The sequence below is a fragment of the Triticum urartu genome, chromosome 2A (assembly GCF_056163025.1).
Source record: "Triticum urartu cultivar PI428250 chromosome 2A, HENAU_Tu73, whole genome shotgun sequence".
In the NCBI taxonomy this organism is placed as follows: Eukaryota; Viridiplantae; Streptophyta; class Magnoliopsida; order Poales; family Poaceae; genus Triticum; species Triticum urartu.
Window position 1 is genome coordinate 688,112,268 of NC_141874.1, and position 14,470 is coordinate 688,126,737.

At 44.3% G+C, this 14,470-nt stretch overlaps 1 pseudogene across 1 annotated transcript in view; it reads left to right on the forward strand.

Moving 5' to 3' along the window:
* LOC125537889 (uncharacterized) overlaps positions 1 to 14,470 on the forward strand; it is a 46,767-nt pseudogene that overhangs the window by 631 nt on the left and 31,666 nt on the right. Inside the window, exons 2-4 of the transcript XR_015617404.1 lie at positions 897 to 1,252; positions 1,816 to 4,407; positions 4,488 to 5,291. The product of XR_015617404.1 is annotated as an uncharacterized LOC125537889 (transcript). The remainder of the gene's footprint in view (positions 1 to 896; positions 1,253 to 1,815; positions 4,408 to 4,487; positions 5,292 to 14,470) is intronic.

The window sequence follows — 14,470 nt, forward strand, 5'->3', positions numbered from 1 at the left end:
GCTACAAGGTTGTACATACTTATCGTTATCGGAAACCAAAGCATCTCAAATGCTCAATTATGATCAGTGCCAAGCGATAACATGGCCTTCGTGATGTTTGTCCGGCACTGCTTGTACCATTTCTCCTGTATGCATGCACGTCCAGAGATTCCAGGCTGATATAGGCCCAATACCTATTGTTATTTCTGTTCTCTGGGTTCAGTTACCATGAAAGTGCCCAGCAGTTGGTATGTTACATCATAAGCTAGTATTTTGTACAAGGCTGACAGCTATGTTATGTTTGATTAGTATAAAGAGGCCGCCCAGCCAAATACAACATTAGTTGATGCAGCTATGGGGCCAAGACTTGAGTCGCGGCTACCATAGTTTCACCCCTGTGCAGACCCGCTTCAGACTGCCATGGGGGGCATGTGCGTCAGTTAAAGGGATTCTACCGTTAGTTGGGAAAATTAGTTGTTTTTGGTGTATAATTCGACTCATATCCTATTCGCTGCCTGACATGTTTTTTCTTGGTGAAGTTAGCTCTAGACTCAGCTTCCATGAGAGTGCTCTATAGTTGGTATGTTAACATCATGAGCTATTTTTTTACATGGCTGACAGCTATGTTCTGTTTCACTAGTAAAGAGGAGTGTATTGCACAGTCATACAAGTATACAACCAAATACACCGTTAATTAATGCAACTGTGGTGCCAAGACTTGACTCATGTGCTTCGTTGTAAGTTCCATATCTGTGGAGACCCTATCATCCTAGTTGTTACTTGGCAAAGCTAGCTGGTTTTGGTGCGTAGTTTAACTCTCTCTCATTTGCTGCCTGCCCAGTTCCTTCCTTTTGATGAATCATCGATCGTTCTCCTTTCCTCTAAATCCATCTGTTTTGGTTTCTCCCCTGTGCAAGGCCTACTTTTGCTCCTGCTTGCTGTGCTGCCTCCGGTGTGCCTGGAGAAGTGGAGATGACGGGGCTTCTCACGGTAGTTGACGCGGCAATAGGATGGCTGGTGCAAACCATCCTTGGGATCTTCTTCACTGGACAGATTGAAGCCTGGGCTCGTGAAGTTGGGCTTGCTGAAGATGTGGAGAAGCTCAAATTTGAGATGAGAAACGTGGAGATGGTTCTTGCTGCTGCCGAGGGAAGGAGGATTGAAAACAAGCCTCTGGCACATTCACTGGATGATCTCAAAGAGCTGCTTTATGACTCGGAGGACGTGATGGACGAGCTCGATTACTACCGACTCCAACAGCAGATCGAAGAAGGTGCTTCACTCGTCTCTCTTGTTCCATCTCTGTTGCTTTCAGCTTTTGAATTTGTGTGATTGTAATTGCTACTTGGCCTATAGTTTTCTCCCTGCGTTCCAAAATGTTAGGCACCCAGTGCAAAGTATAGGTTTGAACAGCAATTTGAGGAACGACACATGCATTATATACATCTGATACCATTAGATTTGTACTCAGGAGCACTTTCCTATGGTATACTTTTTGTCACATGACCTATGTATTTTGTCACATAACCTATGTAGTATTAACTGTTGGTCAAGCTCAAACCTGAACTACATGTGCGCCTTGTATTTTGCGACCAATAGAATGATATGTAACCAAGAGCAGCTGATTATCAGGGCAACCATCCTCAGATTGTCTCTTGCTTAAATGTGATCTCCTTTTGATGATATCCAAATACATACCAATTTTTCTTAGGCAAAAGGTAAAGGAGTCTCTTATGAAACTTCTCATATTTGTTACAAGTTACATGATAATATCTGCTTTTTCTCAAGTGGCTTTTGTTTGCTTGTCCCAAAATAATTGAGAGTTCTGTTATGCAGGGAAAGGTTGTAGTGCTCCTAGTGGTGTTAATCCCGAGGGAAGCTACGTGTCCTCATCAGCTCCATCTTCTGCTTATGAATTAGTATGCAGTGCCACAAGCCAAATGACTAGTTGGGCCTCATGCAGCAGAAAAAGGAAGCGTGAAGAGGAGGGGCCAGCTCAAAGTACTATGCTGACTTCTGAGATTAAACATGACATTTCTCAGAGGATCAACGGAATAGTGAAAGGTTTATGCACTATTGGCAGTTCCGTGCAGAGAGTTCTTCAGTTTGAGGTCTCGCGCCCCACTGCAACATCACTTGAGAGTCAGAATATTTCCAATAATGCTCGGCTGACAACTTCTGTTCCAGTTGAAGTTAAGATGTATGGGAGGGAGTCAGAGAGAGACAAGATAATAGAGCTGTTGATAGAGGGGGGATCTAGTAATCTGAATGTTTTGCCAGTGGTTGGCATTGGTGGTGTTGGGAAGACAAGTCTTGCTAGATTTGTATGCAAGGACCAAAGAATTAGAGATCATTTTGATCTGCAAATGTGGGTTTGTGTATCCACTGACTTCAATGAAGTGAGGATAACACGTGAGATCCTAGAGCATGTATGTGAAAATAGACAAGAATATGAAAATATAAGCAATTTCAATGTACTGCAGAAGAACCTTTTGGAGAATATCAGAAACAAAAGATTTCTGCTCGTATTGGATGACATGTGGGAAGACAAGGACAGGAGTGGATGGATTAAACTCTTGGCTCCATTGAAAGGTAATCAAGTAAGTGGCTGCATGATACTAGCAACAACTAGAATGAATTCGGTTGCAAAAATGGTACGAACGATGGATGAAGTCATATTGAGTGGCCTGAATGAAAAGGAATTTTGGCTGTTATTCAAGGTATGTGCATTTGGAAACGAGAACTACGAGGGTGATCCTTATTTGCAGTCTATTGGCAAACAGATTGCTAAAGCACTGAAGGGCTGCCCACTAGCCGCACAAAGTGTTGGTGCACTTTTGAAGACAAGTGTCAGTGATAAAGCATTGGAGGACAGTTCAGGACAAATGGAGATCTTTTCAAGAAGGCGCTAATGATATTTTACCCATCTTGAAGCTCAGTTATGATTATCTACCAGTCCACCTTCAAAACTGTTTCTCGTACTGCTCTTTATTTCCAGAGGACAAACAATTTGATGGGAAAGAATTGGTTCATGCTTGGATAACACAGAATTTTGTGCAGTGTGAAGACTCTACAATGAAATTAGAGGAAACAGGGCAGCGATATTTGGATAGATTAGTTGATTTGTGCTTCTTCCAAAAGGTTGGCTCACATTATGTCATGCATGATCTAATGCATGAATTGGCAGGGAAAGTTTCATCAAATGAGTGTGCTACTATACATGGATTGAAACATGAGGCAATTCGACCAAGTGTTCGCCATTTGTCAGTCATAACTATTGCTTTTGATGAAGATAAACCTGAAAGTTTTCCTAATGAGAAGTTTGATAAAATACTTGAGAAGGTTGGGCCTTCGCAAAAATTGAGGACTTTGATGTTTTTTGGGCGAAGCAGCATAAATTTATTAGGGTCCTTGCGCACATTATGCAAGAAGGCAAACTGTTTACGGTTCCTAAGAATTTATGTGACAGATGCTGACATGAGCCCTATACACAGTTTTTCCAATCCATACCATCTTCGCTATCTTGAATATATTCCTGTTGTCATTACACCCAGATCGTCTAGAGTCTACAACAACACTGTGTTTCCTCAGGCATTGACAAGATTTTATCACCTTCAAGTATGGAATGTGGGTATTTCAGGCAATTTTTCTGTGCCTACTGATATGCATAATCTTGTTAATTTGCGCCATCTTATTTCTCATGAAAAAGTGCATCATCAGGCAATAGCCTGTGTTGGAAACATGACCTCTCTTCAGGAACTAAGTTTCAAGGTTCAAAATATCAGTAGTTTTGAGATAAGAGAACTTCAGTCCCTGAATGAGCTTGTACTACTTGAAATTTCTCAACTTGAAAAATGTGAAGACTAAAGAAGAGGCCAGTGGGGCCAGGCTATTAGACAAAGAGTATCTAGAAACATTGTCCTTGTCATGGCAGGATAACAGCACGAGCCTTCAGACAGAGGCATCAAAGGATGTGCTTGAAGGTCTTCAACCACATCAGGACCTGAAAACTCTAAAAATAACTGGATATGGTGGTGCTACCTCCCCAACCTGGCTTTCTAATACTTCCTCAGTTACCTTGCTGCAGATACTTCATCTAGAGAAGTGCAGGGAATGGCAAATTCTTCCAACTCCTGCAATGCTTCCTTTCCTTAGGAAGCTGACATTGATCAGAATGCTGAATTTAATGGAAATCTGAGTTCCTTCCTTGGAAGAGTTGATCTTGATTGATATGCCAAAATTGGAAAAATGTATCGGTTCTTACAAAATGGAATTGACATCCCATTTAAGGGTATTAATGATCAAGAACTGTCCTCAACTGAATGAGTGCACGCTTTTCCAGAGTTACTCTTCTTTCGACGCTGAGCAGAAATCATGGTTTCCATCTCTCATGAAACTCTCCATCGGGCAATGTCCTCATATATTAAAGTACTTTTCTTCTCTCTAATTTTTCCTGTTCAACACATTTGCAAATTCTTGGACACTTACTTTGATAAATAATGTTGCAGCAACTGGTCAATCCTTCCACTAAGAGAAATGGGGGCGCTCAAGGGGTTGGAGTTGATGGACCTGCATGTTGTCAGAGTGTCGGTTCCTTCTCTGCAGAAGTTAGTGCTGACTAAAATGCCAAGCCTGGAATTTTGCAGCAGTCTAACGACTTCTCCACCTCTGCTGTCTACACCATCCCAAGGTGATCAAGAGGAATTGGCATCCAGTCTCCAAAGACTCACCATCCATGGTTGCCCCCGTTTGATAGTGTCACATCCTCTTCCGCTTTCTTCTCTAATTTCACAGTTGTCCATCAGGGGAGTTCCGGCACTCCAAACAATGAGGATGAACCGGACATTCTTGAAAATCGAATGTAATGAATTGAGTGTGCTGGATGACAGTATCTTATCATTACATATTCTTAGGGGCATAAAACTGTTGGAAATAGCCAATTGTCCAAATCTGATCTCTCTTTCAAGTGAAGCTTTCAGCCAGCTCAAATCTTTACGTATAGAGAACTGCCCTAATTTGTCAAACATTTATATCAGAGGTTGTCCAAGAAACCAGTACGTCTGCAAGCAGCCTTGTCCTCCCATCTCTCGAATCTCTCGTGATTAATTCATGCGGCATAACAGGGAGCTGGCTAACTCAAATGCTTCCACATTCACAGTCCCTTGAGGAGTTGGTATTAATTAAATGTCCACAGATAAAGTTTATATCAACCAGTCAGCCTAGAGAAAACGGAAGGAACCAGCAGTTCGGTTTCATCAGTGATGACCTCAGCCCAAGATGAACAGCAACTAAAACTGCCTTATAATCTCCTTGTAGGGAACGTAGTAATTTCAAAAATTTCCTACGCACATGCAAGATCATGGTGATGCATAGCAACGAGAGGGGAGAGTGTGATCTACGTACCCTTGTAGACCGACAGCGGAAGCGTTAGCACAACGCGGTTGATGTAGTCGTACGTCTTCACGGCCCGACCAATCAAGCACCGAAACTACGGCACCTCCGAGTTTTAGCACACGTTCAGCTCGATGACGATCCCCGGACTCCGATCCAGCAAAGTGTCGGGGAAGAGTTCCGTCAGCACGACGGCGTGGTGACGATCTTGATGTACTACCGTCGCAGGGCTTCGCCTAAGCACCGCTACAATATTATCGAGGACTATGGTGGAAGGGGGCACCGCACAAGGCTAAGAATATGATCACTGTTGGGGAACGTAGCAGAAATTCAAAATTTTCCTACGTGTCACCAAGATCTACCTATGGAGAAACCAGCAACGAGGGGAAGGAGAGTGCATCTACATACCCTTGTAGATCGCTAAGCGGAAGCGTTCAAGTGAACGGGGTTGATGGAGTCGTACTCGTCGTGATCCAAATCACCGATGACCAAGTGCCGAACGGACGGCACCTCCGCGTTCAACACACGTACAGCCCGGTGACGTCTCCCATGCCTTGATCCAGCAAGGAGAGAGGGAGAGGTTGAGGAAAACTCCATCCAGCAGCAGCACAACGGCGTGGTGGTGGTGGAGGAGCGTGGCAATCCTGCAGGGCTTCGCCAAGCACCACGGGAGAGGAGAAGAACTTGGGAGAGAGGGAGGGGCTGCACCAAAGGCATAAGGGGTGTCTCAAGAGGCCCTCCTACCCTCACTATATATAGGGAGCCCAAGGGGGGGTGCGCCAGCCCTAGGAGATCCAATCTCCTAGGGGGCGGCGGCCAGGGGAGGTTTCCCTCCCCCCCAAGGCACCTAGGAGGTGCCTTCCCTCCTTGGGACTCTTCCTTAGGGTTCCCCTTTCACCCTAGGCGCATGGGCCCTAGGGGAAGTGGCGCCCCAGCCCACTTTGGGCTGGATCCCTTCTCACTTCAGCCCATGGGACCCTCCGGGATAGGTGGCCCCACCCGGTGGGCCCCCGGGACCCTTCCGGTGGTCCCGGTACAATACCGATGACCCCGAAACTTGTCCCGATGGCCGAAATAGGACTTCCTATATATAAATCTTTACCTCCGGACCATTCCGGAACTCCTCGTGACGTCCGGGATCTCATCTGGGACTCCAAACAACATTCGGTAACCACATACAAGCTTCCTTTATAACCCTAGCATCATCGAACCTTAAGTGTGTAGACCCTACGGGTTCGGGAGACATGCAGACATGACCGAGACGTTCTCCGGTCAATAACCAACAGCGGGATCTGGATACCCATGTTGGCTCCCACATGTTCCACGATGATCTCATCGGATGAACCACGATGTCAAGGACTTAATCAATCCCGTATACAATTCCCTTTGTCTATCGGTACGACACTTGCCCGAGATTCGATCGTCGGTATCCCGATACCTTGTTCAATCTCGTTACCGGCAAGTCTCTTTACTCGTTACGTAACACATCATCCCATGATCAACTCCTTGATCACATTGTGCACATTATGATGATGTCCTACCGAGTGGGCCCAGAGATACCTCTCCGCTTACACGGAGTGACAAATCCCAGTCTCGATTCGTGCCAACCCAACAGACACTTTCGGAGATACCTGTAGTGTACCTTTATAGTCACCCAGTTACGTTGTGACGTTTGGTACACCCAAAGCATTCCTACGGTATCCGGGAGTTGCACAATCTCATGGTCTAAGGAAATGATACTTGACATTAGAAAAGCTTTAGCATACGAACTACATGATCTTGTGCTAGGCTTAGGATTGGGTCTTGTCCATCACATCATTCTCCTAATGATGTGATCCCGTTATCAATGACATCCAATGTCCATGGTCAGGAAACCGTAACCATCTATTGATCAACGAGCTAGTCAACTAGAGGCTTACTAGGGACATGGTGTTGTCTATGTATCCACACATGTATCTGAGTTTCCTATCAATACAATTATAGCATGGATAATAAACGATTATCATGAACAAGGAAATATAATAATAACCAATTTATTATTGCCTCTAGGGCATATTTCCAACAGTCTCCCACTTGCACTAGAGTCAATAATCTAGTTCACATCGCCATGTGATTAACACTCACAGGGCACATCGCCATGTAACCAACATCCAAAGAGTTTACTAGAGTCAATAATCTAGTTCACATCACTATGTGATTAACACTCAATGAGTTCTGGGTTTGATCATGTTGCTTGTGAGAGAGGTTTTAGTCAACGGGTCTGAACCTTTCAGATCCGTGTGTGCTTTACAAATCTTTATGTCATCTCCTAGTTGCAGCTACCACGCTCTATTTGGAGCCATTTCAAATAACTGTTCTACTATACGAATCCAGTTTACTACTTAGAATAATCTGGATTAGTGTCAAAGTTTGCATCGGCGTAACCCTTTACGACGAACTCTTTATCACCTCCATAACCGAGAAAATTCCTTAGTCCACTAGTTACTAAGGATAACTTTGACCGCTGTACTGTGATCCATTCTTGGATCACTCTTGTACCCCTTGACTGACTCATGGCAAGGCACACTTCAGGTGCGGTACACAGCATAGCATACTGTAGAGCCTATGTCTTAAGCATAGGGGACGACCTTCGTCCTTTCTCTCTATTCTGCCATGGTCGAGCTTTAAGTCTTAACTTCATACCTTACAACTCAGGCAAAAACTCCTTCTTTGACTGATCCATCTTGAACACCTTCAAGATCATGTCAAGGTATGTGCTCATTTGAAAGTACCATTAAGCGTTTTGATCTATCCTTATAGATCTTGATGCTCAATGTTCAAGTAGCTTAATCCAGGCTTTCCATTGAAAAACACTTTCCAAATAACCCTATATGATTTCCAGAAATTCTACGTCATTTCTGATCAAAAATATGTCAACAACATATATTCATCAGAAATTCTATAGTGCTCCCACTCACTTCTTTGGAAATACAAGTTTCTCTTAAACTTTGTATACACCCAAATCTTTGATCATCTCATCAAAGCATACATTCCAACTCCAAGATGCTTACTCCAGTCCTTAGAAGGATTGCTGGAGCTTTGCATACTTATTAGCATATTTCAGGATTGACAAAACCTTCCGGTTGTATCACATATAACCTTTCCTCAAAAGAAAATCGTCGAGGAAACAATGTTTTGACATCCTATCTGCAAGATTTCATAAATAATGCAGTAATCGCTAATATAATTCCAACAGACTCTTAGCATCGCTACGAGTGAGAAAGTCTCACCGTAGTCAACTCCTTGAACTTGTCGGAAAACATCTTAACGACAAGTCGAGCTTTCTTAATGGTGACATTTACCATCATTGTCCGTCTTCCTTTTAAAATCCATCTGCACTCAACAGCCTTACGACCATCAAGTAGTTCTTCCAAAGTCTACACTTTGTTTTCATACATGGATCCTCTCTCGGATTTTATGGCCTCGAGCCATTTATCGGAATCCGGGCCCACCACCGCTTCTCCATAGCTCGTAGGTTCATTGTTGTCCAGCAACATGACTTCCAAGACAGGATTACGTACCACTCTGAAGTAGTACGCATCCTTGTCATCCTACGAGGTTTGGGAGTGACTTGATCCGAAGTCTCATGATCAATATCATAAGCTTCCACTTCAATTGGTGTAGGTGCCACAGGAACAACTTCCTGTGCCCTGCCACACACTAGTTGAAGAGACGGTTCAATAACCTCATCAAGTCTCCACCATCCTCCCAATCAATTCTTTCGAGAGAAACTTTTCCTCGAGAAAGGACCCGATTCTAGAAACAATCCCTTATTGCTTTCGAATCTGAGACAGGAGGTATACCCAACTGTTTTGGGTGTCCTATGAAGATGCATTTATCCGCTTTGGGTTCGAGCTTATCAGCCTGAAACTTTTTCACATAAGCGTCGCAGCCCCAAACTTCTAAGAAATGACAGCTTAGGTTTCTCTAAACCATAGTTCATATGGTGTCATCTCATCGGAATTACGTGGTGCCTTATTTAAAGTGAATGTGGTTGTCTTTCATGCCTAACCCATAAACTATCGTGGTAATTCGATAAGAGACATCATGGTATGCATCATATCCAATAGGGTGCAGTTATGATGTTCGGACACACCATCACACTATGGTGTTCCAGGCTGTATTAGTTGTGAAACAATTTCCACAATGTCTTAATTCTGCGCCAAACTCGTAATTCAGATATTCATCTCTATGATCATATCATAGATATTTTATCCTCTTGTCACGATGATCTTTCAACTTCACCCTGAAATTACTTGAACCTTTCAATAATTCAGACTCGTGATTCATCAAGTAAATATACTCAACATCTACTCAAATCATCTGTGAAGTAAGAACATAACGATATCCACTACATGCCTCAGCACTCATTGGTCTGCACACATCAAAATGTATTACTTCCAACAAGTTGCTTTCTAGTTCCATTTTACTGAAAACGAGGCTTTCAGTCATCTTGCCCATGTGGTATGATTTGCATGTCTCAAGTGATTCAAAATCAAGTGAGTCCAAACGGTCCATTTGCATGGAGTTTCTTCATGCATATACACCAATAGACATGGTTCGCATGTCTCAAACTTTTCAAAACGAGTGAGCCCAAAGATCCATCAACATGGAGCTTCTTCATGTGTTTTATACCAATATGACTTATGTGGCAGTGCCACAAGTAGGTGGTACTATCATTACTATCCTATATCTTTTGGCATGAACATGTGTATCACTACGATCGAGATTCAATGAACCATTCATTTTAGGTGCAAGACCATTGAAGGTATTATTCAAATAAACAGAGTAACCGTTATTCTCCTTAAATGAATAACCGTATTGCGATAGACATAATCCAATCATGTCTATGCTCAACGCAAACACCAATCTCGATGATAGAGGGAGCGTACGGTATTTGATCATATCAACATTGGAAACACTTCCAACACATATCGTCAGCTCACCTTTAGCTAGTCTCCGTTTATCCGTAGCTTTTATTTCGAGTTACTAACACTTAGCAACCGAACCGGTATCTAATACCCTGGTGCTACTAGGAGTACTAGTAAAGTACACATCCAATATACTTCTATCGACCTTGCCAGCCTTCTTATCTACCAAGTATCTAGGGTAATTCTGCTCCAGTGGCTGTTCCCCTTATTACAGAAGCACTTCGTCTCGGGTTTGGGTTCAACCTTGGGTTTCTTCACTAGAGCAGCAGCTGAATTGCCGTTTCATGAAGTATCCCTTCTTGCCCTTGCCCTTCTTGAAACTAGTGGTTTCACCAACCATCAACAATTGATGCTCCTTCTTGATTTCTACTTTTGTGGTGTCAAACATCGCGAATATCTCAAGGATCATCATATATGTCCCTGATATATTATAGTTCATCACGAAGCTCAAGCAGCTTGGTGGTAATGACTTCGGAGAACCATCACTATTTCATCTGGAAGATCAACTCCCACTTGATTCAAGCGATTGTTGTACTCAGACAATCTGAGCACAAGCTCAACAATTGAGCTTTTCTCCCTTAGTCTGCGGGCTAAGAAAATCGTCGGAGGTCTTATACCTCTTGACGTGGGCACGAGCCTGAAATTCCAATTTCAGCCCTCGAAACATCTCATATGTTTCGTGACGTTTCAAAACGTCTTCGGTGCCTCAACTCTAAACCGTTTAACTGAACTATCACGTAGTTATCAAAAACGTGTATGTCAGATGTTTGCAACATCCACAGACGACGTTCGAGGTTCAGCACACTGAGCGGTGCATTAAGGACATAAGCCTTCTATGAAGCAATGAGGACAATCCTCAGTTTACGGACCTAGTCCGCATAATTGCTACTATCAACTTTCAACTAAATTTTCTCTAGGAACATAACTAAACAGTAGAACTGAAGCGCGAGCTACGACATAATTTGCGAAGACCTTTTGACTATGTTCAGGATAATTAAGTTCATCTTATGAACTCCCACTCAGATAGACATCCCTCTAGTCATCTAAGTGATTACATGATCCGAGTCAACTAGGCCGTGTCCGATCATCACGTGAGACGGACTAGCCAACGTCGGTGAACATCTTCATGTTGATCGTATCTTCTATACGACTCATGCTCGACCTTTCGGTCTTCTGTGTTCCGAGGCCATGTCTATACACATGCTAGGCTCGTCAAGTTAACCCTAAATGTTTTGCATGTGTAAAATTGTCTTACACCCGTTGTATGTGAACGTAAGGATCTACCACACCCGATCATCACGTGGTGCTTCGAAACGACGAACTGTAGCAACGGTGCACAGTTAGGGGAGAACACTTCTTGAAATTTTAATGAGGGATCATCTTATTTACTACCGTCGTTCTAAGCAAATAAGATGTATAAACATGATAAACATCATATGCAATCAAATAATAGTGACATGATATGGCCAATATCATATAGCTCCTTTGATCTCCATCTTGGGGCTCCATGATCATCTTGTCACCGGCATGACACCATGATCTCCATCATCATGATCTCCATCATCGTGTCTCCATGAAGTTGTCACGTCATCTATTACTTCTACTACTACAGCTAACGGTTAGCAATAAAGTAAAGTAATTACATGACGTTTATGTTGACACGCAGGTCATGAATAAATTAAGACAACTCCTATGGCTCCTGCCGGTTGTCATACTCATCGACATGCAAGTCGTGATTCCTATTACAAGAACATGATCAATCTCATACATCACATATATCATTCATCACATCCTTTTGGCCATATCACATCACATAGCATACCCTGCAAAAACAAGTTAGACGTCCTCTAATTGTTGTTTGCATGTTTTACGTGGCTGCTATGGGTTTCTAGCAAGAACGTTTCTTACCTACGCAAAGACCACAACGTGATATGCCAATTGCTATTTACCCTTCATAAGACCCTTTTCATCGAATCCGATCCGACTAAAGTAGGAGAGACAGACACCCGCTAGCCACCTTATGCAACTAGTGCATGTCAGTCGGTGGAACCTGTCTCACGTAAGAGTACGTGTAAGGTCGGTCCGGGCCGCTTCATCCCACGATGCCGCCGAATCAAGATAAGACTAGTAACGGCAAGCATATTGAACAAAATCAACGCCCACAACTACTTTGTGTTCTACTCGTGCATAGAAACTACGCATAGACCTAGCTCATGATGCCACTGTTGGGGAACGTAGCAGAAATTCAAAATTTTCCTACGTGTCACCAAGATCTATCTATGGAGAAACCAGCAACGAGGGGAAGGAGAGTGCATCTACATACCCTTGTAGATCGCTAAGCGGAAGCGTTCAAGTGAACGGGGTTGATGGAGTCGTACTCGTCGTGATCCAAATCACCGATGACCAAGTGCCGAACGGACGGCACCTCCGCGTTCAACACACGTACAGCCCGGTAACGTCTCCCATGCCTTGATCCAGCAAGGAGAGAGGGAGAGGTTGAGGAAAACTCCATCCAGCAGCAGCACAACGGCGTGGTGGTGGTGGAGGAGCGTGGCAATCCTGCAGGGCTTCGCCAAGCACCACGGGAGAGGAGAAGAACTTGGGAGAGAGGGAGGGGCTGCACCAAAGGCATAAGGGGTGTCTCAAGAGGCCCTCCTACCCCCACTATATATAGGGAGCCCAAGGGGGGGGTGCGCCAGCCCTAGGAGATCCAATCTCCTAGGGGGCGGCGGCCAGGGGAGGTTTCCCTACCCCCAAGGCACCTAGGAGGTGCCTTCCCTCCTTGGGACTCTTCCTTAGGGTTCCCCTTTCACCCTAGGCGCATGGGCCCTAGGGGAAGTGGCGCCCCAGCCCACTTTGGGCTGGATCCCTTCTCACTTCAGCCCATGGGACCCTCCGGGATAGGTGGCCCCACCCGGTGGGCCCCCGGGACCCTTCCGGTGGTCCCGGTACAATACCGATGACCCCGAAACTTGTCCCGATGGCCGAAATAGGACTTCCTATATATAAATCTTTACCTCCGGACCATTCCGGAACTCCTCGTGACGTCCGTGATCTCATCCGGGACTCCGAACAACATTCGGTAACCACATACAAGCTTCCTTTATAACCCTAGCGTCATCGAACCTTAAGTGTGTAGACCCTACGGGTTCGGGAGACATGCAGACATGACCGAGACGTTCTCCGGTCAATAACCAACAGCGGGATCTGGATACCCATGTTGGCTCCCACATGTTCCACGATGATCTCATCGGATGAACCACGATGTCAAGGACTTAATCAATCCCGTATACAATTCCCTTTGTCTATCGGTACGACACTTGCCCGAGATTCGATCGTCGGTATCCCGATACCTTGTTCAATCTCGTTACCGGCAAGTCTCTTTACTCGTTACGTAACACATCATCACGTGATAAACTCCTTGATCACATTGTGCACATTATGATGATGTCCTACCTAGTGGGCCTAGAGATACCTCTCCGCTTACACCGAGTGACAAATCCCAGTCTCGATTCGTGCCAACCCAACAGACACTTTCGGAGATACCTGTAGTGTACCTTTATAGTCACCCAGTTACGTTGTGACGTTTGGTACACCCAAAGCATTCCTACGGTATCCGGGAGTTGCACAATCTCATGGTCTAAGGAAATGATACTTGACATTAGAAAAGCTTTAGCATACGAACTACATGATCTTGTGCTAGGCTTAGGATTGGGTCTTGTCCATCACATCATTCTCCTAATGATGTGATCCCGTTATCAATGACATCCAATGTCCATGGTCAGGAAACCGTAACCATCTATTGATCAACGAGCTAGTCAACTAGAGGCTTACTAGGGACATGGTGTTGTCTATGTATCCACACATGTATCTGAGTTTCCTATCAATACAATTATAGCATGGATAATAAACGATTATCATGAACAAGGAAATATAATAATAACCAATTTATTATTGCCTCTAGGGCATATTTCCAACAATCACGTGGATCAACTTGTGTGTCTAGGGGTGCCCTCTGCCTCCGTATATAAAGGATCAAAGGGGGGGTGCGGCCGGCCAGGAGAGGGCGCGCCAGGAGGAGTCCTACTCCCTCCGGGAGTAGGATTCCCCCCATTCCTAGTTGGAATAGG